The sequence below is a fragment of the Varroa destructor genome, unplaced genomic scaffold (genome assembly GCF_002443255.2).
Source record: "Varroa destructor unplaced genomic scaffold, Vdes_3.0 BEIS01000007.1, whole genome shotgun sequence".
Taxonomy (NCBI): domain Eukaryota; kingdom Metazoa; phylum Arthropoda; class Arachnida; order Mesostigmata; family Varroidae; genus Varroa; species Varroa destructor.
The window spans coordinates 20,598,526-20,626,361 of record NW_019211460.1 but is presented as its reverse complement, the minus strand read 5'-3'; the positions used below and the strand labels follow the sequence as shown (position 1 = coordinate 20,626,361).

The 27,836-nt window shown below is 40.1% G+C and overlaps 2 long non-coding RNA genes across 2 annotated transcripts; one reads left to right on the top strand and one right to left on the bottom strand.

Annotated features, from left to right (window-relative positions):
- Positions 1–1,088: 1,088 nt before the first annotated feature.
- LOC147754438 (uncharacterized) lies at positions 1,089–3,655 on the top strand. Its single transcript, XR_015317032.1, has 3 exons — positions 1,089–1,576; positions 2,231–2,446; positions 2,750–3,655. It is a non-coding gene; the product is annotated as an uncharacterized LOC147754438 (long non-coding RNA).
- Positions 3,656–14,884: 11,229 nt separating this feature from the next.
- Positions 14,885–25,102, bottom strand: LOC147754437 (uncharacterized). The gene is made up of 5 exons (XR_015317364.1): positions 25,017–25,102; positions 23,887–24,105; positions 18,898–19,211; positions 16,209–16,343; positions 14,885–15,853 (listed from the first exon to the last, which is right to left on the bottom strand). It is a non-coding gene; the product is annotated as an uncharacterized LOC147754437 (long non-coding RNA).
- Between the last annotated feature and the right edge of the window lie 2,734 nt (positions 25,103–27,836).

Sequence of the window (27,836 nt, the reverse complement as noted above, 5' to 3'; positions counted from 1 at the left end):
GGACACTGGGATCGAGACGTATCTGTATTTCCATTCCGTGGACGTGCGAACCTTGGTATTCGGTATCCTGGATGCCTGGTATTCGGAGCCGTCTGGCTTCGGAGCCGTTCAATGTAATGGTTTCTATTAGTTGTGTTGTGTTCAACCATTTGTTATTTGTTTTTCCCTTTTTTACCAGCTTGTAAATGGGGCATGCCAATGGCATTAAGATGGGCATATATCAGCTCACCTGGCTGTTTTATGTATACAAAACTGGCATTTAAGCGTAGATTTGTACTGCAGACTTTTGCTGTACTTAGTAAGGCATTGAAATGAGACGACTGCTTAAACTTAAGCATATAACTTAAAACGATGTTTTTATTACTTTGAATACATTATTAAAATTGAAAAAGAAATACATAAGAGATACGTTACATAATAATTGCTATGTGTGAGGTTAACTTGGAAAGAAGAAGGCTTACTATTCACCACAGCAAAGCATTTTACAGTAAAGATTGAAGAAAATGCAATGTCCTTCATCGAAGTCCATGTTTTTATATAGTCCACGGGTAAATCTATTAGTATTAGCATCGACTTCTAGATGTTGGTGTTTTTCTAAAATCCTCAGCTCCGAAAATCTCCTTAAATCTCTAAATCTCAGTTTCGCTACTTGAACGTTTGCTCTCGAGTGACCCTTCCTAAAAGTCAGATCATCGGTTCAAATATTTCTCGCATATTGGTAGATGCTTAAAAATAGCCGATATGTAAACTGTAAAATAAAGTGCTGTGATGAATTTTGAACATATAAAGCTTCTTTTTTTTATAAACTAAGTTTTTTGCAATTATTAACAAAATGTAATGTGTTGAAGCTATCGAAATAAGGTTCATAAAAACAAAATAATATAGGCATTCAACAATGAGCCCTCATTGACCTGATGATACACAGATCAGCATACTTCCAGTGGGACAATGGTAACCGATCTGCAATAACTTCATTTTCAGTATTAGAAGCAGCGTGAGTTAACATTGTCTTGTAAAATAAATCTTCGTTGGTATCTTATTCGAATAATAATATAATATGTCTTTTTCTGTTAGCTTGTTCACAGGCCATAGTGACCCGCTATAGCTCTTAGGAAAGATTGAAATAACAACGAGAGACGGAAGGCTTCTTACAGCCACCGGATGTCCGGTATAAAGACAAAACAAACGAGCAGAGAGCTATAACTTCGAAGCACCCTCTCTTAGCAAAAGGCCGATAGTTGACGTGCTAGGTCTATTGGCAAAACCAATACATTACTTCGACAAGGATGATGTGCCTCCGACGCAGCGTTCTATTCTACTAGTAATCGTTTTTTACTAAGAATGCTCCTGGTTGTCTGGCCTATATATATATATATAGAGTGAAGATATATCCAGTAGTGAAATAACAGAATTAAACTGAATGAAGCCTAACGAGCTCGTTGAGTGCTGTAGTGATATCCGTGATCGGATCTTCAACAGGATACTTAGCTGTGAAGTTTTGTGCCCATATCGTTGACTATTGAAGGCAGTGCCCCCTTCACCCATGTAGTAGCAAGGAATTTTTACTGCAGTATTGGTATGTATTTAAAGTCACCTAAAGAAATAGTTTTACCTTAATATTGATATCTTTTACATATTCTAACACAATTATAAATAAAGCTAAATCGTATTTATTAAGCGGTGGCTGATAGACCTCCTGCCACTTAGGAGATGGCTCGATTTTTTTCATCAGCCTCCATGAGCTTATGATACATTGTCCATGTGGTTGAAAAAAATTTGTGTAACGAAGTATTTAATATTCGCTCCGTCCTCTGAATTTTTCAAAACATGATTTTCACGTACGTTCTCTAATTTCTGCTCGCCCAAAGTTCTGCTTGACTGCGCTCGCTCAGGTAAAACATGTAGGCAGATACACTCAGCTAAATCAGCGGTTAGCGAATTTTCATCTTGTATTTTAAGAGTTATCCTTTGGTGGTATTGGGTTAAACGAGACGATCGCTACGGAAATTATCCCCTCTAGCTACTTTCTTTGCTGGCGAGCTATGCTCGGTCGCTGAAGCGCTACAAAGGCTCATATTGAAGATTAGCCTCCGACCGCTATTGGCTGGTGTCCGTACATCTATAACCGGAAAAAGACGAGGGCCGCTGGCTTGCGCGCCTTCTATGTCGAAAACACTCTTTCGTTCATCAATCACCAAAGCTACAGACTCAATTTGATATCCCTCTTTAGCAACACGCCGGCTGCAAGATTCCATAAAACTGCCTCTATATGTATGGATTTGTGCGAGATACCGTGCAGCAAAACTAGCCCTGAAACCAGCTCTGGGGCCGCCGCATATAGTCCCACTGAGGCTAGAGCTGACCGGGGGGACAGGAAAGAAGACAGGAAAATTTACTTCATTGACTTTGCAACGGAGACAGGTTGCATCATCATGGTGAATTACAAGTGAGTATATCTGCGTGTACCGTGAATCTGTAGGTGTGTACTACGACCTCGCGTGCAATGGAACTTGCTTTTCTACGGCACAGCTTTCTATCTATGGTGAATGTGTAGGGGAATTTGCAAGTGGTTATTACGCCACTATATCTTCGTGCGCCTTATGTACCGAAGGGCGGCCCTATGGTGTTCATCGATTTATTGAGTAAACATACGGACTGCAGATACGGCAGTGCAGCATCACTGCGATCGGCAGCCGTCTACAAGAGTCTTGTAGAAAGAATCTATTACGCGTATTATCTATTTCCGCAGCATGTCGTACTGCTATGGTGTAACACGACCAAAACTGTATCCTGAATGTATTGAAGACAACGGGAAGAACATACGGGGCCGGAGTAAATATAGGATCGTTATAGCCAGCTTCACTTGTGCTTCGTCGTGTACCTCTTACCCATTCCCGACTGCAATTGAACATACTGATATGCATCAAAATGTGTATATTTCACCAGCAAGAAATTGTCAACCAGAGTCAACCAGTCAGTCTCTTTCCGTAACCGAACGGCAAAAGATCATTCTTCTAAGATAAGTTCACTGCATGTGTACCGTCGTCATGATAGATAAGACAACGAAACTAGGAAAATATAATTATACATACAGAACGGTGGCTAAACGCCCTGTTTGATTATGCGGATATAATCGGAAATAATACTTTTCTTTTTATTTCCGATATGATAACAAACTTATTAGCAAACTTATATTACGCTTTTGAAATATCGAACTGATTTAAAGTTCTTCCGCAAAGGGCGCTCCCGAAATTTCGTTTCTTTGATAGGTTGACCAGTTAACTAAACAACTTAAACTGCTTATGATTTATTTTTAACCTACACAAATTTCTGTTGACCGAATTTTATCTAAATTCAGCGAAATTGTTTACAAGATTAGCATAGAAAACGTAAGAAGCGACCAGAAAATGGAAGAACAACAATGTCTCTTACATTAAACAAAAAAATAATAGATCTAACTGACGCATATTTCCATATACCTTACAACAGCCCTTCTCGTTAGGTACAGGAAGTTACCGAAGTCGGAGAGACTGCGATGATGCACGCGTATGTTCATAATAATAAATATCGAAAAAAAGAAAGTCAATATAAATAGTACATCTCGAAAAATTAATGTATTAAATAACAATAGGAAAATATTTTTTTTTATATACGAATAAACAATGGTCTAAGAGAAAACATTTCGAACCTTTTTTTTATCTTTAGATCTTGAACCCGGCTATAGTACAACTAAGGGATGTCGATAAATTTATGCCCCTTACACATCTCTATTTCCTACGTAATTCAAAAAAAATTGAAGGGTTCAGTTTGTCTGGAAAACTAGATTTAATCTCACGGTTTCTGCTAGAATTAAGCGTTTATATTAGCAGCGCAGTGTTAAAGCTGTTCTATTTTCTTGAGTTTCGATGATGACGACAGCAACGATTTCAATGACGTTCCTTCTCAATATAATATTCTGTCTATGTGGAGGTAGCAGTAGGGGGATTGGAAAGCCTCTCATCCAGGAACGTTTGCATGGCTTTGATGCTAGGGCTATCCGCTGATATATTGTGCATATATGTATGCCCCAAGGGATCACACGGTGCATCTCGAAAAGCCAACATTGTGCGTAAACTTATTAAATGCATTACGATACATTTAATTACTGAATAACTTACGGACGCTAAGTAAGCTGATTTGTTTGCGTAATGCGATGCAAATAAAGTGTTGACCTTCGCTCAAATCTGACTCAGCTTGATATTTCGAGTTTTACGTCGAACATCGTGTTCAAACATTCTAGCAGACGACTGGGCACAGCCGAAGTGTATCTCTGCCCGGGCCGGGTTCGAACCAAGGCCATATATATATATATATATATTCAGCGTTAAATACGTCCGCTGGCATGAAGTCGATATTTTTTGATGCTACATATTTTCCAAAATTCGTGTGTTTGAATGAAAAAAAAATGCTAAAGCTAGACCTACTTTTTTTTTATTTGTTTTTACAATAGCTTGTAAAGTAAACATCCGCGTTATGTACAACTGACCTTAGAGCTGCAGCTTGCGCATAGGCGATTTATACATTAGCTTAAAGCTAACGAAGTTAACAACTCTCGCAGTACTGATGTCCGGCGAGAAAATTTGGTGTTGATCCATCACGGCCTCAGGGTCTGGATTCAATCGAAAGTTTAGTCCAAACTGAAATAAGCACACTCAAAGCGCACACTTTTTGTAGGTAGCCGACAGGTGCTGTTCACTAGCTTTCGTTTGTTCGGAGAATAATAGGAGCTTTTTATAGGTTTACTTTTTGAATTTTTCCGCTCATTGACGGCTAAGTGCTCCACGCTATTAGAAAGCTCGTTTGTTACCATACTAGTCGATTGTCGTTGCTTTATGTAGGCTGCAAAAGTTTTATATTGAGGTTAAGATCTAAAGATGGGTGTTTTGAGTAGGAAAAAAGTCAAATTGTGCCATAGACTTTTCGCCCGGTATCGCCATTAGGTACACGGATGTCCAGGTTTGCACCTAGGCCACAGCGTGTTCATAAGATTACCAGGCAAATAGGTTACCCACTGAGCAGGAATATATGCTTATCAACAAATATTTTCGTTCAAAAATGGCCCATCGTCTCCCCCTCGTCGCATTCGAATAGCAATAGAATGGCTTTATCTGGAAGTTATGCAGCTGGCCTTTGTGGATCTATCGTCCGATTGCGTTTTACAGGACATTCACCTAAGATCAATTCTGTTTCACTTCTTGCGAAACGCTTATTTGTCTAGGTGTATTTGCGATGCTTCGAAAAGATCGTGAGGGATGTGGTTGACTTGTTGTTATTTCGGAGGCTTTGAGGTAATTGATTATACTATAGATTAGACAGGCGTGCGGTACGGCACAAGCGACGCGCTCGTCTTCGGTACTAGAAAGGAACAGAATTAGAATAGAAAAGCTAAAAACTAGAATAGGTTTGTAAGACGCGTTAAACTATGAGGTGCAGGTTACACAAATGCGATGTTGTGCTGTAACTGTGAATGGGGATCTTGCGGGCGTAAAAAAAAACGCGAACTGAGATCGTGGGTTGAATATATGTTAGGAGGAACGAACAGAATATAATTAGATATCGAATTAGGACGCGAGATAGCTAGAGGGACGAAGTACACGCCTACGAGATTAAAGTCGTAATTGTAGAGTATTTTGTGGCACACACTTAGTACGTGATACAAGCTATCTTTTAGCAATATGGTGCAGCACGAGTGCATTTCATGATCTGATTGGAAAATCACGGAAACAATTGCGATCGCTAAGCACACTGCGAGAAGCTATCAATTATACGTGAAATAGATATAGAACACGTAATGTTATTCAGCGGTCGTTCTTACCATATGTATAGAGAATTTTCATACGAGTACCGTCGAGCATATTTGCAGTTTTATTGAAAAGGTGGTTAGAGAATCCCTGGTACGACGGCTTGTCTTTTTCTTTGAGGTTGAGGCGAAATGCGTTATGCAGACCAGACATCATTGAATTGTGCTTTGTCTGGTAGCGTGGGACTCTCACCCACTAAACCCTGGACCTCTTCATCAGCTTGGGCCATGGTTCGGGATATATTTGATATTACTTCGAAACCAACGGCGGCTTACCTAATACCAAATAAACAGCCCGTCAAGTTAAAAGTAAAGAAAGTCAGTTATTACAATTAGTACGTCTTAATTTAGCAACTTTTGTATGCGATGGACACTTTCTTCCAGTTAACACTCTTTACATATCATCTAGGTCATAAGTGACACTCGCTCATCTTCATAGTCCGCCCGTCATCCTAAGTGAACGCTTGTCATCCATGTTCTGCTTGGCGTAGCATCCTCCTCAGTATATTGTATAGCTACGGACAACAGCGAAAAACATTCATAAGCTGTGTAGTATGTCAATCTGCCATTTCTTTCATTCTGACTACTTCATTTAAGCCGATAGTCCTTGATTTAGAGGAAGAAAAGGAGGGCAATTGGTGTGGCACGATAGAGGCGGTATACGTCGGGTTATAGGTTTAACAGCATATAGAGTTCTGTGGAATCAGACGCCACCGCTGGCTGTCTTACGGCCATGTTGAATGCTTGAGTAAACGAGGAGAAGAAAACAGGGAAGAGCTTTTGATGCTTGTGAAAATGCTCGACAAGAGTGATGACAAAAACGATCAAGCAAAAAAGAAACTCGCACCAGAAAACGGTGTAACGTCCACATTTAGCGTTACAGACCGCTAAGTCAAGAAGGACAATTTTGAAGATCTCGCTGAATCAACACTGTGTATATATATGAGATTGGATTTTGTTGAGCTGTTCACTCCTGTTATTCAATCATTGTCTAAGTAAAAATGTACAGCGTTCAAATTTTAGTAGTCAAGTGAAGTCTAACAGCGTAACGTAGTTGTTTATCCTGTGCAATGACATGACCTCGAAGTAGCATCCATGGATGGCTACGCATCCTATGGGACGGTGGGCTAAACATAGCAAGCCGAATGCGCACTCAAGTGAGTCATAAAAATAATTCAATGATACAGTTGCTATATACCGGATACTAGAGCTTGTCGTGTTGCCATTTACCTTTTTTTTAAAATTTTTTTGAACAACTATCCGCTCGACACAAAATAATCGCGAAATTTCTTTACACGAAACTTAACATAACGGGGTTGTTTTTTTTTCAAATTACATTCTTTAAACCCCACAAGTATGTAAATCCTTCAATGTTAGGTATAGCAATAAATTTTTCATTTTTATGATTCATTTATTTTTTCATTATTTTTTACAGTCCAAATAAACAACCGTCAAGAAATAGTGTTCATACGCCTGAAATATTTGAAATGAATTAACTAAAGGATGCATACTGGAACAGACGTAATCTTTAGAAGTCAAATTATACTGTGGAATTTTTATACTATGGAAATTAATTTTACCTTGAAGAAAAACACGGTAACAAAAATTAATTAAAATGATCTAATAAAAGCTAGAGGTGTTTCTGCAATAATCGAAATTAACCGGGGAATACGATAGATATTTGTAGAACGATACGATACTGACGAGATCTACGCTCACCGATCTTTAGAAGATATAATCTTATATTGTGGTCCTTCTATTACGAAGGCTCAAACAAGACACATTTTTATAGTTAACAATTAAAACAAAAGCGAGTTGTATCATCAAACGCATATGACGGTGACGTAAAATTTTATGAATGAATGCCAAATGAACTGTTGGCTTTATTCCGTGTAGTATGATGGCCTGTGTGGGCATGAAGACGTGTGACACAGTCCGCTTTGTTCTTTCTGGACGCCCGGGTAACCTTAGATTGTATACGTACGTGGTGTGCTGTATATTGCATTTGCGATATTGTTTTACCTTCTACTCGTCACGTATGTACGTACACCTGTACGTGCGTGTTGCATAAGGACGTAATAATACATAAATGGCGCCCATAAAAGAGCAATGTGTTTTACTGGCGTAAGCATCTACGGCTACTGAAGGCGTTACGTCCTTCAGACTCAGCGCAGGTCGGCTGTCTGTCCGTCTGTCTGTCTGTCTGTCTGTCTGTCTACTATGCCCAGCGAAAAGTTCATTTTCGAGCCAAAATGATTGGGCTGGTGTACGGGGATCCTCTAGCTTATGGATACCCAATATAACCGAGTGAACTTCCTCTGCTAATGTTCGCTACAGATCTTCATACCACTAAAAGAGGAGAGATTCGAGTGTCGTAAAGAAACGGGTTTAGACGGTCATCCTCAAACTGGCCGGAGAGAAAAGCACAAGTACAATATCAGCTAATGTTCTATACGAGAGAGGCGCATACATGGTTGCGTAAATCGGCGTTTTTATGCTTCCCCATACGAACATTACTCGATCGACGTACAGTCAGTCCGTTATTTGTTGAGATAGGGCACGTCATATGTTCCAGCGATTCACTTGAACTTGAAAAACTGTTACTTAACTAAGAAAAAATAGATTGACAGTTATCAATACCGTAAGTAATACTGATTCACTATCCGCATCAAATAGCATACTACTTTACTCGTGATCCATTTACCCCTCTCCCCCCCGCCCCCCCGCCCCACCCACTGAAGAAGCGCATAACGAGGTTTGCTTTCTGCTACAATACAAATTTATACGTAACACGTACAACTATACGGTTAGGATATGCGTATATGTAAAATTTTTATTTTTTTTAGTTCATATTTAGTTATCGCCTTTATTATAGATACGTATTTAACTAATATCGAAGTAAATAGAATAGTTAATATGTTGTAGTGGCGATGATAAGTAAGTGTGTTTGTCGCATTTGCAAGCAACGATTGGATCTTAGGCGTACGCCTTCTTATAGCTCAGTCCTAATAGCATTTTCGAATTGAGCTGTTTAACCAGAATCTAGCCAGTTAAGCTATAAGTGAAACGATGGAGGTCGAACGCTGCTGAAGTGAGACTATTTTTTGCCATAGAGTTCGTACTAAGTGCATAGGGCGCTTCAACTTCAGCCGCTTATCGGTAAACCATCAGCTTTGGGCAGAGTGTTACTAAATTATAGATAATCAAGAAATATAACTAGTGCATATCCTAAAATTTTCTTACATTATAGAAGTCACATTGACTTTAAGCTCAAAAGTAAAAGAAAAAGTCTCTGAATATATACACACTCACACACACACACCGACGATCAGTGGGCCGTCTCATCATTTCCTTTGGACCCGATTTATATTATGATTAATCAACGAGTTTCTAAACAACTAAAACTCCTATAAAGAAAATGTCTGTTTTAAAAAAAACCTGAATAATTTTAAGAAGAGCAATGACTCCACCAATATCAATTTGAGAAAGCTTGCAGTTTATCATCGACATCATATATATATATGTATGTATGTATGAAGGGTATATATACATATGAAGGGTATATAAGCATATGAAAGGTATATATACATATGAGCGGTACCTTCTTTATTAAACAGGTAATTCAATTCATTAGAGTTAACGAAGCGCACGCTGGCAGAAACAAGGTTTCGTTTATCTTATCAGCAACCCGTATCATAAAATCATTCACTGTTTACGGAATTCCGAATCCCGACATGGCCCCTAGATGTTCTACCAATAAAATTTTGAACCTCTATAACGAAATAACAAAAAAATCTGTCGACTAGGCACGAGCAAATGTTAGTCCAGCACTAGGATACGCGAATGGGTTATTGATTGCTTCGAGTCACTTGTTTTAATACAGTACGATGTGTCTGCGGAAGGGGAGTAAAAACTGGAGAATCCTATGTATCCTATCGTATCCTGTAATCCTATCGAGTTCCCCGATATGCTTCTGCTGCCCCGTTATGGACACGGGTACAACATGTGAAGATGGCTGGGTCAAATGCCCGAAGAAGCGATTGGACCATGTGGAAACGAAAGGTCTTATTCAAGATTTCGCCATGATACATGGAACACCCCAAGGTATTTTCGTGCTAGTGTTGACCACTGTATAGACTCGAGCTAAACAAGAAATAATTATTGTTGTTGTTGTTGTCCCGCTTGAAAACGTCGAGCGATTTTTTTGACTAGTCTAATTATGTTCTATTCTGAATTTCCATTTATGATTTGGCTGCTATCTCAATGGTAGTGCGCATGGGACGATTAGTATGTCTAGAAAAATGGGCGTAAAGAAAAAGCAACTATTCTATTAATCTCATTTCGACTATCATATAGCATATACGATAGCGTTGTTCAGGATGATGGGATTATATTAGTGTAAAAGGCTAGCAATGATCATTCTGCGAAATATCTGGAGTACGTTATATAGTGTTCGTTATAGCCTCGTCATATTCGAAGCTGACCGCCTTTCACTTCGCCGAGTAGCTAAAGCTGTGTCAAAGGTTGATTACCAAAAGGCTGCTAGCGTACCAGTACAACCGAAAAGCCCAACCAAAACGAAAAACCTAAAACAATTTTACGGAACAGAAAAAGCTTGCGGAATCATTTAGGGCTCCATGCCTGGTTACGCCTGAGCGACAACCTGACCTGCTTCTGTATTCGATGATCGAACGCGGTAAACGTAAATTTTTCTTCCGTTTTTTTGTTGGTGCACTCTGCGTTGTTACTGGACGATTCCGAACGCTCGATTCCGATACGAGCAGCATATACTAATACAAATGGGTATGGGCCGATTTCTATCACTATATCTGTGTACTTGACCATTACTTTATAGCAATTGACGGATACGTACTACGTACGGTAGTTTAGTAGTTAACTAGTAGGCAATGGTTAACTACGGTTGTATTGTCATATAGGAACTATTTAGCTAGCATGACGTTGAGTCACTAAGTAGAACTGTTATCATGTTCTCGTCAAAGATTAAGGCCAACTGTGAACCCAGCCGGCGGCGTATGAATGCCCAAGACGTGTATACCTGTGTATCGGAGCAATTTCCAACACTCCGGTAGGTTGCCTTCTTTCATAAGCCGAAATAGCGTTGTTTAGTTTCGGTGAATTGTTTTTTGTGACCCCACTAGTCACGTCAGGCCATAGCAGGTCATTTGATTGCTGCTTCCGATTACTGCCCAGACACTGGTTGCGTGTGCCAGACCCCCTGTGCAACATTCGATTTTCTGCTGGTACTCCGTTTGTGTTCGTTCATCCAACAGTAGGCGGCAGTCAAAGGAAGGCAAGCTGAGCTGAGCCCACCACGTAGTGCACTGCGAACGATGACCGCCCAACTAACTTGTCAAGGGATAGACAACCGCACGGTTAGGTCTACTATAACTTGAAGAAGGGCTTTAACGTGAGGCATAAAAATGTATGTGTTATAGAGCGGTTACGGAGCTATAAAGCACTACAGTTGGCAGAAGTCCGCTTTTATTATGAGCGAACCATCAACAGCGTTTCATAAAAATACTTTTTTTTTTTTTTACCTCGAATTGCGTTTTCCGGGAGTTTTTCATTCTTTCGAAATAGGCTAAAAGCGTCACGGATAGGATCACCTAGTTTGAATCATGCGTAGAAGCTAAAAAGGCAAAGCGTAAGATAACTTCTAGAATGAAAAAAGCTGCTGAACAGCCATACCGTTAGTCGAAGTTAACCAAATAAATCAAAATGTACAGTTCAGTTACAGCGTAAATTTACAAGCTACATAACATGGGTTGTTTTTGTTTTCTAAATAATCTCTTGGCCTCTTAGATATGGCAGCGCTATTTATGCAACCACCGCCAGTCAGAAGCAAAATTGAGTCATGTACTGTAAAGAAAAAGCTAGGGGCATTATTAGATTCTCGCGTGACGTGGGGAATAATGGATAAGCTGTCATTATAGTAGAAGAGTATAAAAATTTTACCCAAAGAAAGCTGGCACACAGACAATAGCTATTATGGAATAAGGTGCAGGAACACAACAGGCTTCTGTATTTCCCGCTGTTTGAGAAGAATATTTTAGGGTTTGTCTTCTTCATTTGTGTCGAATGCTAATTTAAGTCGCGATATATTTAGTTATACATATGTGATAAAATAGAGATTCCCAAATAATACAAGCAAACAACGGGGGCTTTTTTTAAGGAGGGTCAATTACATAAGCTATGAAACTACTGTTGTCAGACATATATAGATACCTTTTACTCTAAGGAAAATTAATAGGTACATTCAATGACTACTTCGATCTAAATGCCGTGCAGTTTCACGAAGCGTGTCACATCCTCGTTCGCTGCTTCATACCTCATGAGAGAGCCATCCGTTTAGGAATAATTTTCTATAAATTCTATTGGCGGGATATCTGCATTACATCGTTTTGTACTATGCTGACAAAAAGCCAACAATGAAACATTTGCAAAGCCGATAGCCTCCCGGGTAGGACTGCATTTAAGCCATCCTATTTATTTGTACAAGCATTCCTTTTGCTGACCTGTATAAATTTATTTAAAAAAAGTTGAGCAAATATATACAACAAAATTGCCTATCGCCACTGGAACTAGTGGAGGGTGATAGTACCGATAAAAGCCTGTTCCTCCTTTAGCCGATAAAAGCCTGTTCCTTTAAGACTTTATTGATCTTTCTTCACAGCTTCTTTGATGTCAGAAATGTCAACAAGTATGCTGCGTAGAAGAGTGACTACCGGCATGATTTGTCGCCTCAGAACGATGGTATTACTCACGATGTGACGACGAGTTGTCATTCATTTATCTATTCTAGTTACTTAGTTAGAATTAAATGACAAGGTTACCAATCAATGAATCGCCTCCGCGGATTAATACTATCTTCCGTACCCCACGATATTGGTCGTTTAGTTATTGTGTTCAGCTGCTACACCCCTGACAGGGTTAGGCTCATAGATGTGGAAAGTGGGCATCCCTTGCCTCTTTGGTTAACAGCCTCTCCAAGCAGTGAAATATATTCAGGCTACGATTGTTCTGCTTTCCATTTCCTATGCTAGGCCTGAATACCGGTATACAAACTGTCTTGCTGAGCTCTCGTGTCGCATCTTGCTGTCTATGTTGGAGATGCTTGCTATTATCTTTCGAATACGGCTGCATTATATTTTAGATTATGCCTTTCCAGTTGCCTATTTCGAAGGGCTGGGCAAAACTGCCCATCTTTTTTCCAGCACATCGAAAGCTAAATTCACGACTCGCATAAATCCCGGATTATATACGAGCACCTCTACTCTCAAAACGGCTTTGCTCAGTAATAAATATATTTAAGTTAACCGAAACATATCTATTTTAAGCACTTCGCGGACTGATTCTTTATGTGCTATCCCCTGCTTAGCCCTATCGGTTCCATCAACTGGAGTCCAGCGTGTTGCGTTCGCAAACCCGTGTCAGGATCAATATAGCAAAGTGGCCTGACATCTTTACTCAACATACGGATGCAGATAATGCAGTTCGTAGAGATTAGGAGCTAGCACATCGAGACTGTACAGAGCGGGAGTCGGCAATGATGACCATCACTACAGTGTGGAGTAGATAGTTTTGAGCACGCCGCCGTTATCGGCCGACGGCTGCGCCAGCGTTGAAGTGTTGGATCAGAGGAGCTGGAGGATACTTGAGCAGTACAGGGCGTATTCCAGCCTTCTTCAACTTTTTTTTTATTACATGCCTTTCTCCTTCAATACAGTGTAAAAACGGGTTTGGCGCTTGGTTAGTTTGAGTTAGGCCGAAGCGTTGGCTATTGGATTGCACAATTGATCCATCCAATCTTTACTTTCTCCTCCGCCCTTTCGAAGTTCCTTTCCCCATTGCTTCCTTAGTCATTTGGTCTTCCTGTTTGGTCAAGGCTTTTTCTGCTCCTTCCCTGCTTCCAAACCCCTCGGGGTTCTTTTTTCTTCTGTCCCTTTCCGTCGGAGTCTACGAACTTTTCCTATGCCAATTTCCCGTAGGCTGCCAGCAGTTAGTCGACCGCAGTTACGGGAAATCAATGAGGGAATTTAGGAAGGAATGCCCCCGCCGTGGCCTTCGCTTAAGCTGCTGCCGCTGCTACGGTCATGTGACATCAAGTCGTCCGTCTCTGAGAAACAAGTCGCGAAATAGACACACGTATAGCGGTCAGTTGTGGCCAGTATCAGGAGTGAGACACTACAGCTGGTACAGGTGGTGTTCTTCCTCGTTGTGCCCGAAGCTACAGGCCTAACCAGCGTAATCATATAAACAATTCTTGTTATTGCAGGCCTCTGTCCGGTCATGTATATAGATAGATAATTACTTATCTGATATAGAGTATCGTCATCAGAATCATCATTGTCAGTACGATCATCATAAACAGCAATATCATCGGGCTTGATACAAACATTGTACAGCACATTTGTTAATATGATTATATAGCTGCTTACTGTCGTAAAATTACCTTGCTTTGAGGTTAATGAAGTGCAAACGGTCGCAGACTTGAGTGAGTAACATATAAACCATCTTTTTAGGTTGGAACAGAGTTGCGTTGAATTGTATATGTTCAATACGAGCCGTAGCGGTACATGAAGCGAGTTTACATCTAGTCTAAGAGTCGGCATAATGTTTGTACAATAAGTGCATTGAGGAATTACAAAAAAAAATATTACTTCAACTATTGTACTGTTTTTTTTTTTATAGAAAATAATTTATACACAGCCAGCGTTGGTTGGGCTTTAGTCTGATACTGGTTTTGGACCTATTTTCTCCACTTACCTTTGAAACCCAGCTGCTCTCTATTCCACTGGAACATATTTTCGGTAAGCAGGATTACATTTTCCCAGCGTAACGCTTTTTCGTGAAATTTTATCTCCTCGCAAAACTTCTGCGTATTTAGAACTGATTTCGCCAGTTTTCTTAAATTCTTATTTTAATCCATATATATATATATATATATATATATATATATATATATATATATAATAGACGCATATACACAGATTCGACCTGATCGAGTGGTTCCTCAATGCATAGCCATAATTAACATAAGTACCATAATTGACGTAAAGCTAGTTACGCGCTAGTATAGAACATTGGGTTCAACTACTACGTTATACTTTACCAACAAACCTTTATTACCTTTGATATTTTCTATTCATTAATATGTCTTCTCTGGACACAATTACTGGGCATGACGGGTCGTGATCTACATTGCATACGCACGGCCGAATGTGTACGCAATAAAAAGAACGAATATATTCTTCTTAGGCACTTGTAAATGAGCGACGGTCCCAAGTGACTTGCTACCATTAGCTTAACGAACGGCTAACGAATGGCTTCGTAACGCGCTGGTAGACACGTCTGGCCGGCTAGTTTCGCCTAACTCTTCCGTTACCTTCATCTATGTATTCTTCCCATACTCAACCAGTGACACATCTGCCTCCGACACAGTCAGGCAACACTGAGCCGCATAAAGAGGCGTTCTCCAATCTGACCGACGGCGTCCTGAACAACAATACACCCAGCTGTTTTTGTTACTGCCGCTACTGCTTCTTGTGAAAATGGTAGGCTTCAATAGTAATCCATGTCGCCGCCTGGATATGTCGTTCGTAGCGTTGCGACAAGCTCTAGTCAGTCATGTAACAGCAAGCGGCCCGGATAGAAAAGCATTGTTTAGCTGTATCACAAGATAAGCCATGGAGCGCTGCCCAGTATTGCCAATTGAACATAACAAAGAAATCGGACGAACCTTTTTTTTCCTCTATTTTAAGGCTTCTCCTTCTTTGTTTTCTATCGCCTTGACTCACTGCGGAATCGTTTACGCGTCCCCTAAATTATCAACCTATGCTCCACCTTCGCCCGAACGAGTTTCTGCGTTTGGTTAACGTTATTTTTCTGGGTTAGCTGTAGGTTTTCTCTAATTGTTGTTTTTTTCGTATGCGCCCTACGATTAGGCTAGAGGTTGGCTGAAACTGATTTGACACGTGCAAATGGAGGGGCGGTCTGTAATGAAGACACGAGCATTGGGTGAAAAAGAATTGAACACACAATAGACAGCTACTGACAACTCACATTTAGCTTAGATTGAAGTTCCTAGGTGTAATCATTTGCGTAGTGAACTCGAACTTTGGTAAGACAGTTTTTTTAAATTTTTAATCAGTCATTACGATTGCCTAATTGCCTGTCGCCAATTTAACGGTAACTTATCTTGGAGTCAGAGGTATCTTCGATATCGTATTCTAATTTGGCTAATTGTTCTATGAAAAAGTTATCAAAATTTTGAGGTAAATAGTAACCTATGGGAGCAATGTTTGACAAATATAATGATACACAAAAAGCCTTTAAGTGTAATTCTTACATTTTTACCGTTATGGTTTCTGTGGCGCGAGATCGAGCATTGTCAGCCAATGGGAGTAGCATACCTCTCTCTACGAACCTAGGTTGCTTTTTTTTTTTGTTGATAATATGCTTCAGCTTTCTTTGACTTATGAACCTGTAATAGACAAAAGTTGCATTAGATCACCAAACATATAGCATAAAGCTTTGATGCCGTATATTTTTTAGGATGTTGCTCTGACAGTGTCGTTACATCTACCTAATGATAATACCATCTGCCGTTATGGTACAGAATCATTTTTCTTGTTACGATCAAAAATTGGTGTAAGCATAGGTAACTGTCGGAACGTAAGAGCTAAAAATAAAGGAAACACAAAGATCCCCCATCAAATCATCAAATGTTACTATTTGACCAAAATGAAAAAATGTTACTTTTATGTACCTGAAAGCTGAGTGCTCTAGTTATACGCTTAGAGTTGTTTCCTAGCTCCTCGTAGTCGCCTTTAGGGAAAATTTTCCACAAGACCTATTCTCGACTTGAAAATTCCTTTCTTGAGCTTTTATAGTTAACGGCTCAATGTGTAAAGTCTGCTAGTAAATTTTTCAAGCAATGTTAATATGGCGATAATAGTAGTTTCAAGTTGAACTTTATCTTCGTGCAGATTTGACTGAGAGATTTCGACCGACTGCAGCTTGACTGCTAGGAACGCGGATAACGATATCCGAAAGATGGTTATAAATTTCAAAAGGTGGAGACGCCTCTTAAATATAAAAAAAAGATTAATAAAACGGCATCATGTTGAAATAAAAGAAAGTAATGTTTGTCATGTTCCATACTAAACCAATACGCAACAAATGTCTTGTTGTAAATAGAATGTTATGATGTGTAGTTTTGTTCACCTAAATTTTCCTTTATATTTACATGTTTAGCAATTGTGATAATGTAGATCTAAATCTAATAACATGTTGCTAGGTGAAGCTCCGTCCTGTTACAGCGCAGAGGTAGCTGCTGCCCAAAGAGAAATAGGTTTGATTCTGTACTCGGATCCGACCGCGGCATACTCTCGGTCTCGTCGTAGACAAACGAAACCGTGATAAATAACACGTGAAACTTAATATAGCCTAGAATTCAGACCAGATATAGTCAGATTTCAATCAGGCTCTATGTCAGAGGGGTTTTGAACACGAGACAAAGTGAAATTTGACATATAGGTGAAAAACGGTTTTAATATTAAAATTTCTAAGACGTCGATTTATACACAGACTCTTAATTAGAAAAAATGTCATCTACAGACGTTATCGAAGAGCTAATATGGTTTTAATCGTAAGTCTGCCTTTTCTAAATTAAAATAACCATCTTTGGAAGTGATACATCTAACACTCAATACTGCATTTCTAGATAAAATTGAAATATTCCGACGAACTCCTTATAGGTATTACTAATATATAGGAAAGCAGTATTTCCTAGCTGCCAAGAGCTAACCTCGCGTGAGTTTGGCGGCCGCTTGCCCTCTACCAAATCTAGCCTAACATAAATTCGACATATTAAAGATATTCATTCTTGACAATCTATGTTCCTTTTACAAATAAAATCCTGATGATAAACATGATGGACCTAAAAAAAGGCAATCCTGCTATTTTCGAAGTATTCAAGTTTTAGTGCAACATATCGAAGTTACACACATACTCCTCAACGCCGTGTTTCTCCCTCTCTCTCTCGCCCTCCCCCTCTCCATCCCTCTCTCTCTCTCTCTCGCTCTATATATATATATATATACAGACAGCATATAAAACTGGTATGTAGCCGACATAAGTTTGGTAGTACTGGCAGCGCACTATTTGTTTCGCAACACCGTTTCAGTCTCTATAAGAAGTAACTATTGAAGATAAGAAGGTTTTTCCTGACGCTAACAAGTTCTCCAGCTTTCGATTATTATACGACTCACGTGCATGTGTTCATATTTTCTATTAGTATATCTCTTTCTTATTGGTAACTTTGATTAGATTAATAAGTAAGTTAGTAGCTTCTCTGTACTTAACAAGTTATTTAATTATGTGATAACCGTTTACTGGTTACCAAATTGTACCTTGGGACAGTGTCAGCTAGTGCTTTCAGTATTTATTGCATTTATACTGCCGTATGGCCATACACAACGCGTGATCTAAGTTACTTCAATAGCTTTTTAGCCTCGGTCAACAGTGAAGTAAACTAAATACCGAAAACGTACCTTTGCTGCCTAGACTAAACGTAAATTTCGTTCTCGACACAACAAAATTGCGATTACAATCGACTTAAAGAGGAAAGTAAACGCCTCCTGATATTACATCGAAGTAGACAAAGAGTAGAATATCGGCGAAAAGGCAAGGGGAAAACCTAGGCTTGTTCATCGTCCAGCGGTATAATTTCATATAGATTAATATCTCTATTGTTGTACTGCTTAAATCACTGCCCTTCGTGCTGCCCGCTGCTGTTATAACTGGTCTGAGTTGTCTTTACCCCATAGTTCGTTTGCCCCTGGCTCTACTTGTGTTGTTTTTGGTCGACTTGTCTTCCTCGAATCGCTGCTAACGCTTATTACAGGCCCTGTTTGCTCAACTACTGCTGCCAATGTTCCTTCTTTCCTCGCCTCGTTGCCTTGCACTAAGACGGTGCAAAATTCTTACTGCAAAGTCCCTGCGCCGCTGATACTCTAACCTTTGCCGCTGCTTACCGTCAACTTGCCTGGATGAGCGCGCCCGTGTCCATGGCACCCCTCCGTAGTTGAAGCCGCATGGTTGTTCCCATAGTATTTTCCTTGCTTCTCCGGACATTTCTGATCCCTTCAGAGTATCCGTGCTTCTCTGAGTGCTATGCTTTATTTTACCGTTCGGAGACGACCCAATGGCCTGTTCTCGTGGCCTGTCCCGATCTGCATCCAAGCGGAAAACTATCTCCACTTGCCGATTTATTTTTATTTTCGTCAACTCAACGACTGATCTTTCGGTGTGTGGCCAACGCTAGCGCAACATCACTGTAGCAGGATTACTAAGGAACGGGTTGATACCAGCACAATACAATTTGGAGAGATGTCTTAGGGACAATTTGGTGTTCTCATTTGCTGGCAGGTCTCTGTAAAGGGCTTAATAGATCTATGGAGATAGAAGTATTGGTACTATCGACTGCTTCTGCTAACTATGCCAATTGTGTTTAATTGTTGTTTGTATCATTTCTATCTATGACCATCTTTAGCATGGACGTCGAAGTACCTCTTCGGTTATAAGAGGATTCAGAGTGCTGTCACACACAGACATGTACTAAGCATCAACCCCAACGAAATTCACTTGTCCTCAAAAATTGCCAAAAAAAATTAAATATAGCATATATACCTTAATAATCGCATCAATTCTCACGGTTATTGTGCTGCTGCTGGCCCCCACATTAGTTGAGTAGTTTATTACATGCTTTTGTCTAGTTCCTACGGGAGCGAATCTAAAAACCTGTGCAGAAGGCCTATCAATACGTCATCGTAGGCTTAGCAATCAACCTAGTATAGAGTAACATAATAGTACCAAGCAATGATAGAATAATAACAAGCTCCATCTTCTTCCCTATTTTTCACCTTGCTTACGATACTCTCGTTATCTTTGTGATTATTAGGCAAAGGATCATTAACAGGTTCATGCTGTGTATCTGTTCCTGTAGATGTCTCGCGACAGAGAGTGAATACCCACCATTACCCGCATAGTAACCCGCTCTATCCGTTACCCGTTGTTGATCGCCTTCTAGCCCAGCTGAAACTGCCTTTTCAGTTTACTTCGTAAGGCCATCCACTCTGTCTCCTACGTCCCAATAAAGATAACGGTACTAGAGTATTGCTATTCTTACAACTTGCTTACATAGGCGCTAGGTCAATTATAAGTCGCAGACTACCTCAAAGTGCATTCTCCTGTGCATCCATATTTTCATATCCCATCCCACCACGTGGCCAGCGCTGCTGCGCATCCACCAAATGTCCTCGAGTGTCTGATTCGGTTACGAAGCCCGAGTAGCAACCTTTCTACGTATCTTTAACGGCGCTGGCTTTTGCCATTCTATCGTCACAGGCCAATCCTCTGTTTCTACGCAGATATGGCTGTTGTGACGGACGAATACAGGCGTATCACTATCCTTGCAATGGATTGGGGACGAATGGGACCATGATCCAAGAAACTGTGCTGGTATCAGTGATGCCGTGCTGACTGCTTGCAACCGATAGCAGTAGGACAGGTGAAGTTATGGTGATACCAGCGTTGCTGCAACTACAAGACGAGCCACTTAGCAAAGTCTGAGAGATTCATCACTAACCAAGCGAGAGAGCCTGTGTAGGTTCCTTTTACGCAGATTCGAAGCCTGGTGAACGTCTGCCTTTGCTCTATTGTCGACGTATCTTTCTTTTTTTTTCTGAATGTTTCGTTGAGCTTTTAATGAGCCATACGTACGGAAAAATTGTACATGACATCCACAGCTGCTCTTACTACAGCGCCGTTACTGCCACTGGCCAGCATTGCTGCTAAAAGAATGAATTTACTGCTTTTTTGACTCTAAACCAGATACGTATAGTTGTTTACATCTGGAAAAAGGTCAGTCAACAATAAGTGCCGATTTTTCTCTAAACCTCGGGATAATTTGATTTAATTTTTTTAAATATTGTGAGAAATGGTAAGCTGTTGTTTGTATTGTATTTTTATATTCGTATTCAGTTCACTGCAATATTACACCAACGGAGCTGTGTTGGTGTTAATAACAATCATATTGACAAAAAATTTCTCTTCTCAAGGGACACGAGTAGAAAATGCGCTCGCTACTGTGCCTTGTCTCACGCTAGAATGACGAGAACAGGAAGTCTGAGGAACGGGACGCAGTGATCGTTTCTTGCGTCACTTATTTTACGTTATGCTTGTCCCATAATTAATACACTAACTTGTAGATATAACAAAGCCTCTGAAAGCTACGTGCAGTAGACAAACAGTTAAAGGTTTGTTAGTTGTCTGTGTGTTTGCCGTTTTATTGCTTTGTTATCCGTCTAGACAGGAGGGTCCGTGTCGGGCAGTGTAGGTTCTTCTAACGTGAATACTGAAGAAGACACAGTTCTCAAGGTCTACTGTGCAAAGTCCAAGGCATCGCGGCGACGATTTTTAAAAGCGTCCACGAGACACCACAAAATTCTTACTTACTCGTCAACTCGTTTCGACGGCGAAAATATTGCCCTACGTCAGCCAAAACAACACTCGTATATGTGAAAGGCCTCATAGGTGCAGTGATCCTTTTAATTGGAAGAAGCTAGCCCTTGCCAAGCACCATTCAGTGCCTCTGAGGATTTATAGTGGTGGCAACAGCTGCTTCGAGATGCGGGAAACAATCTGTCTTAGCTGGTTAGTTGAGCTGATTCCCTTAGTCAGAGCAGGACAAGGACCTCAAGCAGGATCGCTTTCGCCATTACAAAATGACACCGTTTGCGTTCAGTGGTAGCGTAAAGGCAGCCGAAGTTCTATCGCTCCCAATATAAAACACAAGAAACACACCCGTGTCATATTGTTCACATTGGAAGGAATGGTTATCCTCACATATATATCGATATATACACACATTAACAAAGAACGATAGAAAACTATTCTGGATAGTAATGCTTTAGAGGGGTGGCTGAACAGTGAACACGAAAAGTTGAACTTGGACTAAACTTCCTGTTACTGTGCATTCATTGAAGGTTATTAGGGTAAGTGTAGATTGCTGGGGACCCAAAGCCTTTCACAAGTGAATGCTTGAAAGAACACTTAAGTGCAGAAAGTTCGAAAGTCTTTTGGTAATGATATTTAGTATAGCAGATATACGAATCGAAGCGGGATAATAGATAAACATTATAATAAATAGGGTAAAAGAAAGATTTGTTTCGTCAAACAAACTAGTAATAAACAAATCTTGTATTTGAAGAAAAAAGATTACAAAACGATGAAAATGGTAATTGTAAATCAGCGTAACTAAGAGATTCAGTTCATCCGAAACCAAAACCTAGAATGCATCACATATGAGGACACAACGAATTGTGTCCGATCCATCAGTCGCTCGTGGATCGGCAATACTCAAACTTAAAAGAAAATTAGATTCTGGTTATGTCAAAACATCCGCCTCTTTGTACACTGTCATCCTCGGTTATTATCAGTTAAGCGATATATAATGGCTACTTCACGATAATGTCAATAATTGACACCTCAATGCGAACGAGACGAGAGGTTTCGGCCTTGCCTATTACTGATTCAGGCACGCTTGCAACAACTGTACCTGTCACCCATAAAACCGTGCCGTGAACATCGCTTCGTGCTATAGTAAATCTTCTTCAAGATGGCAACAGAGGATTGGTATTGGTTACTTTAGTCGATAGCGAACGATTAACAATGTATCAACAGCAGATCATATACCTCTTTCGCTTGCAATAAGTTCAAAATGCTTATGTATATTAATATAGGAAAAAACGTGTTTGTTTTTTAACAACAGAATGAAGGACACCGTAGCGTACTTTGTTGTAAAGGCAGGCATCATCGCTCCGGTCTCAGCATTGTGTGTACTGCAGTATTACGTCACGTATGGTTTTCATATTCATAAGCTTCTTCATCCTCTGACATGTGATGGCAATCGACTCTATATCCTCGATGATTATTCTTCGATTGATCAATTAGCAAACAAAAGGGGTTTGTGTTTTCAAAATTGAGTTGTGAGAACTTGAGAAATCCACTGATGATCTGGTCGGTGTATGTTGGATGTTAACTATAAGCAAGAACTCTGCCCGAACGATTGTTACGAAGTGGACTGATATTCAGTCTAAAACGACACGTTAAGAAAACGATTTAAGAGAATAGATCGATCTCAACAGATATCGAAAGTGTTCTAAGCAAGCAAACAAACAAACCATCCCTTAACCTAATAACTCCTATACGTCGTTTGCGGAGTTTTAATCAGCCAGGTACTGGTCCAATGTAAATGCTAAAGGAGTATCGAACGCGAAGTAAAATAGGCTATATTTGGTCGTGGGAAGTGCAGTTGACTTCTCGATTTGACAGTAGAATTTTCCGAGCTTATGTCGTAAAGACAAATGCTTTTTAGTACCAATAAAATCATTCTACGAAAATTAAGCCCCTGCCACTCAGTTGAATTAGAGGTAGAAAAGTCCACTGAAGAAAAAAAAATAACAGAAAAAAACATATCCAAGATAGCCGGAGCGAAAAGTAGTTTATCTTAGTGTACTAACACTCAAAAGTGTAAAATACGTATACGTACTGCCCTTATGCTCATTAAGTTAAGTTTAGAGCTTAGGGACGGTCTGCTATTAGAAACTACAAACGGAAGCATCAAGTGTATATTTCGTTCGTATACTCGCTCGATCCAGAGATTTGCTGAAACAGAACTACGGATGTTTATTATATGCAGTTATTGTTATTGATTCATATATGGCTGGGAAAAAGTGGCCATGACATCATACTAGCGCATGTGATATGTAGTGTAAAAAGGACGTACAAAAAGCGCAGCTAACTTCAACAATGACGTAAGTATTTAGTCGGTTAGTCAGTCAGTCGGTCACTTTCCACCCATTACCTGCTCGTTGCACACTGTTGTTTATATTTGTTCTACTTCTGTTATTTTTTTTTGTCGAATTGTGCCGCCAACGCGCTTCTGATGGCTGTATTATTACCGATAATTAAACAGGACAACGTGTTTCAGCGACCCAGACCTGAAGAGCACGTTCATCGTGAAGGTTCGGGATTTTGTGCACGATGAGAGGGGCATAATAGGGCGTTTGAGGGGTGAAGAATGACGCCCAAACAGTGGACGAGTGCAAAACCTTCAGCCAATGATTAACTCATTGAACCCGTCTTACTGGTTCGATTTGCCCCTGTAGAACGAAAAATCACTGGAAACAGGGAATGGCATGAATTCGTCGTTAGAACTTTAATGGCTAACATCGGATCTGTAATTACGTTGGCCCTAGATGCTAGCTTTCTACTGGAGTCGAGTCGATGTTTGTGACGTATGAAAACAACAGTCATATTAAATACTCCTTATATATTGATAAATTTTGCAAGATTTTGGATCATGCGACGATGTTTTTTTGTATTTATAGTTATACATTCAATTTATCATTACATACAGGTTAGACGTTACATGAAATATAGGCTATATGCGAGCCTGCATCTGCAGTATCGGCAGAATTGCGCCAAAGCCGATAGAATCGAACATTATTAAGGCCGTCAGGATATCCTACGTAGACAAGTTAATAACAGCACTATTAAAGTACGTCTCATAAAAATAGCACAATTTGCTAGAGGAAATCACTGCCATAAAGTCAACTGACTAGTCAAGGTCACTGGGATCGGTCAATCAAATTCCAACGTCGATACTGACCGCTATTTCTGTTGGGTTCATCCAAGGCGACGTGCGTTTGGATGCGTGGCCAGTATTACAACGGAGCAGACTCCAGGTCTTTGTTCACGTACTACAATGACTTGTGCAACAGTGGGAGCAGCAGCTCTGGTTTTCTCGCAACAAGATTTTCTATATGTGTCAAATAATGCTCAAATTGAAACCTGCATCTACTGAGATGTTACGGCGAGATCGAGTGGACGTCTTGCAGACCGACCTGTTATTGTCTGTTGGTGCATGAGAAGTAAATCGGCCAGAGAGTGGGCCTACTGCGTAAGCATACGGATCTTGTGCTGATTCAGGTAACTGTCTAAAGAGTGGTGGTGAGCTATTGGAAGTTCCGACCTTCCCACAATTGTCGACGGCCTAATCTAACATTCATCGATATTAAGGGTAACTAACCTTGCCCTGTGTCCATCAATGTAGCACGTCCAGTTCGACATTCATGCCTGCCTGCCTGCGTCGCTATACTTATAACAAGCTTGCTGAGATAGAAGCTAACAATAGTTCCATTAAAAAGCTGGATCACAACTGTATACGTCGATTGCATGCGGGTATTGTAAGGAGGAAATGACCTAATTTACGACCCAGACATTTGTTACAGCTCTAGGAAATTACATTCTTGTTGAGATGTCACACTGTTCAGTTTGCTAGTTCTGTGTGTTTTAATTAGATATATAATGAGTTGGCTTTTTTTGTAAAAATTACATATATATAATTATGAATTTATATAATAAAACACATACTTACACCGAACGAAAAAAAAGCCGATTTCAAAAACCTGCAAGTAATTAGCTAAGCATATTAGGCGTCCACACTCTCAAATATTTTGCTTGACTGACGCCAGCAGCTAAATGTATTTGTTTTATTACTGTTTGCATTTAAGATTTGTTAAAATAATAAATAGATAACTTAAAATTATCATTAGAATTTCTACAAATTTATAGCATACCTCTTGATTTCCCAGCCCTACTAACTGTTGTTGACTGGACGAATAGGGAGGGAGATAGGTTCAAAAATAATTTAGATATCTAGATACTTTTTTTGTGATTCGTTTCCCTATAACACGATGTAAACCTTCGTAATTTAATGCATTCTAATGTTCCGTCCCTCTCTTCTATTTTCTCATTCACCTTCCCGTTAACGGATCTAGTGGTTTATGCGATCGTCGTAAAATGGATTAATGCGCAATTAACGCGGTGACCACAATTTACGTTCGCAAGTGGGGCGCAGTCGTCATTGCGGAATCGTTGAGCTTTCACCCTGAAGTAGATTTTTATGGTCCTTGGCCAGCGAAGTCGGACGAGCGGGAATGCGTAGGCAGCTTCTCGTTACCTAGGCCTACCTATCCATGGATCAGCGGAGAAGAAATCCGATCACAACTGTACCCTGACGGGATTCTGGCCTTGCCTTCGTGCAAACATCTGGCGAACAGACCGTTTTCGCCTGATCCTTATATGCGTTTTTACGGGCACGCAACTATGGTAAGCCAAAAAAAATGCGACCGTTGCTGAACGCAATGACCTGACATACGGTGATGGTTAACAGCGCCATAATAAAAACAACTAAAAATATTATCATGACGACTGTTGCAAAGACGACGACGTCCAGAGCAACTATCACTACAACTGCATCTCTCGTCGCGGGTTATACGACCAAATGACACCCATTAGTTTCATAAGATGCAGACCTTCCTCTCTGGAGGAAATGCGATCCAATGCAGTGCCGATAGTCCAACGCCATCGCCTCCTTCCTTCACGTTCCTCTTTGCCAGAGCAATCGTTCGACCGGTCCAAGTCCGAGACATCGAGTTTGTTCGGCGTTAGAAGACGCGAACGACTTTTTGAACAGCAGCCGAAGTCGGCTGCAAAATCGCATGCCACGAAACAGAAGCAGGAGTGAATAACTTCAAACGTGGGAGGTTAAAGGCCCAGTTACGATGAACAGAAGCAAACGAGAGAAAAAAACACTAAACGTGAATAAAGTCACTTGTCTAATTAATTGCAAGCTTCCTTCCTGCTTTAGCGCGTCGCAGGGCGCTTTAGAAAGAAACAGGTAAAAAAAGAGGGGAAGTACTAGGTTGGGAAATGATTTTTTGCCGCGTTCATTTCCATTGTTCCTTTATCACTGGCGTCCACGTTCACGAAACAGCACGGTGACATTTGACACGGACCATCGAACAGCAACAGGAATAGCGGCCTTTCACTTTAGCTTATAGAGGCACATTTTATACGGGGTAAAGAGAAATGGAAACTGGAGTTAAGTTTAGGGAAAAAAAACATAGCGCAAAATGGAGACATCTCATGGAGAAAAAGGTTAAAAAACTGTTGTTGGTAAAAACTTTTGGTTAAAAAAAACTAACACAAGGCCAAATATTTCACTGATATTGGGCTTTGTGTTAGTCCAAGGGCCGCTTAGGACTAATACAAAGCACTGCTGGGTCTGTAGGCTAAATTTTACCAACGAACTGGCGTGCGTATGCATGTGTGTTCGCGTGTGTACCTGTATATCTTTGTGCATGTATGTTTGCGTACGTGTGCATGGCTGTGCGTATGCCTCTGCACGTGTATATACTCTTTATGAGGCGTATTAAGAGTTAGGCTGAAAAAAATTCGCTTGCTGCGGTGAAGAGGTTGACAGAATAGAAGAAATCGGGGAAAAGTAAAACACGGTATTTTTTAAACCTCATTCAGTAAGAAAGTAATTTTTCTTTCTCACTGCTATGTTTAAAATCAACAGCATGGAAAATCAAAATAGACCGCTCGAAAACAGTCAGATTAAGATCTGATTGCTTCTTTATTTAAAAAAAAAAATGTAGTCGCTTCGATCTAAATATTGCGGAACCCACATTCAGGTTTTAACAAAGAAACCGCATCATAAATGACATTAACAATTAAGCCTTCATTACAGTGCTCCAGGAGATTTGTATTGACCCAGATACACTCTTTTTCATCAGGCTATTTTATAGTTATTGTGAGCAGGCTTATTCAGTTCTCACTAAGAGAAGCTGATTAGACGGTCTGCTGGACTGTGATTGGAAATGTTTAGTAGGGTATTTCAAAGTGTGTTTACAAACCGTTTAGAAACGTTTAGGAAGTTCTTACAGAAGAAAAATGTGACTGGAAATCTTGATCACTAACTAGCGTAAATTGTCCGACTGTCAACAAGACTCTATACATTTTGGTAAAACAATAAGCCAACCTTAAATGGACCCTTGTACAC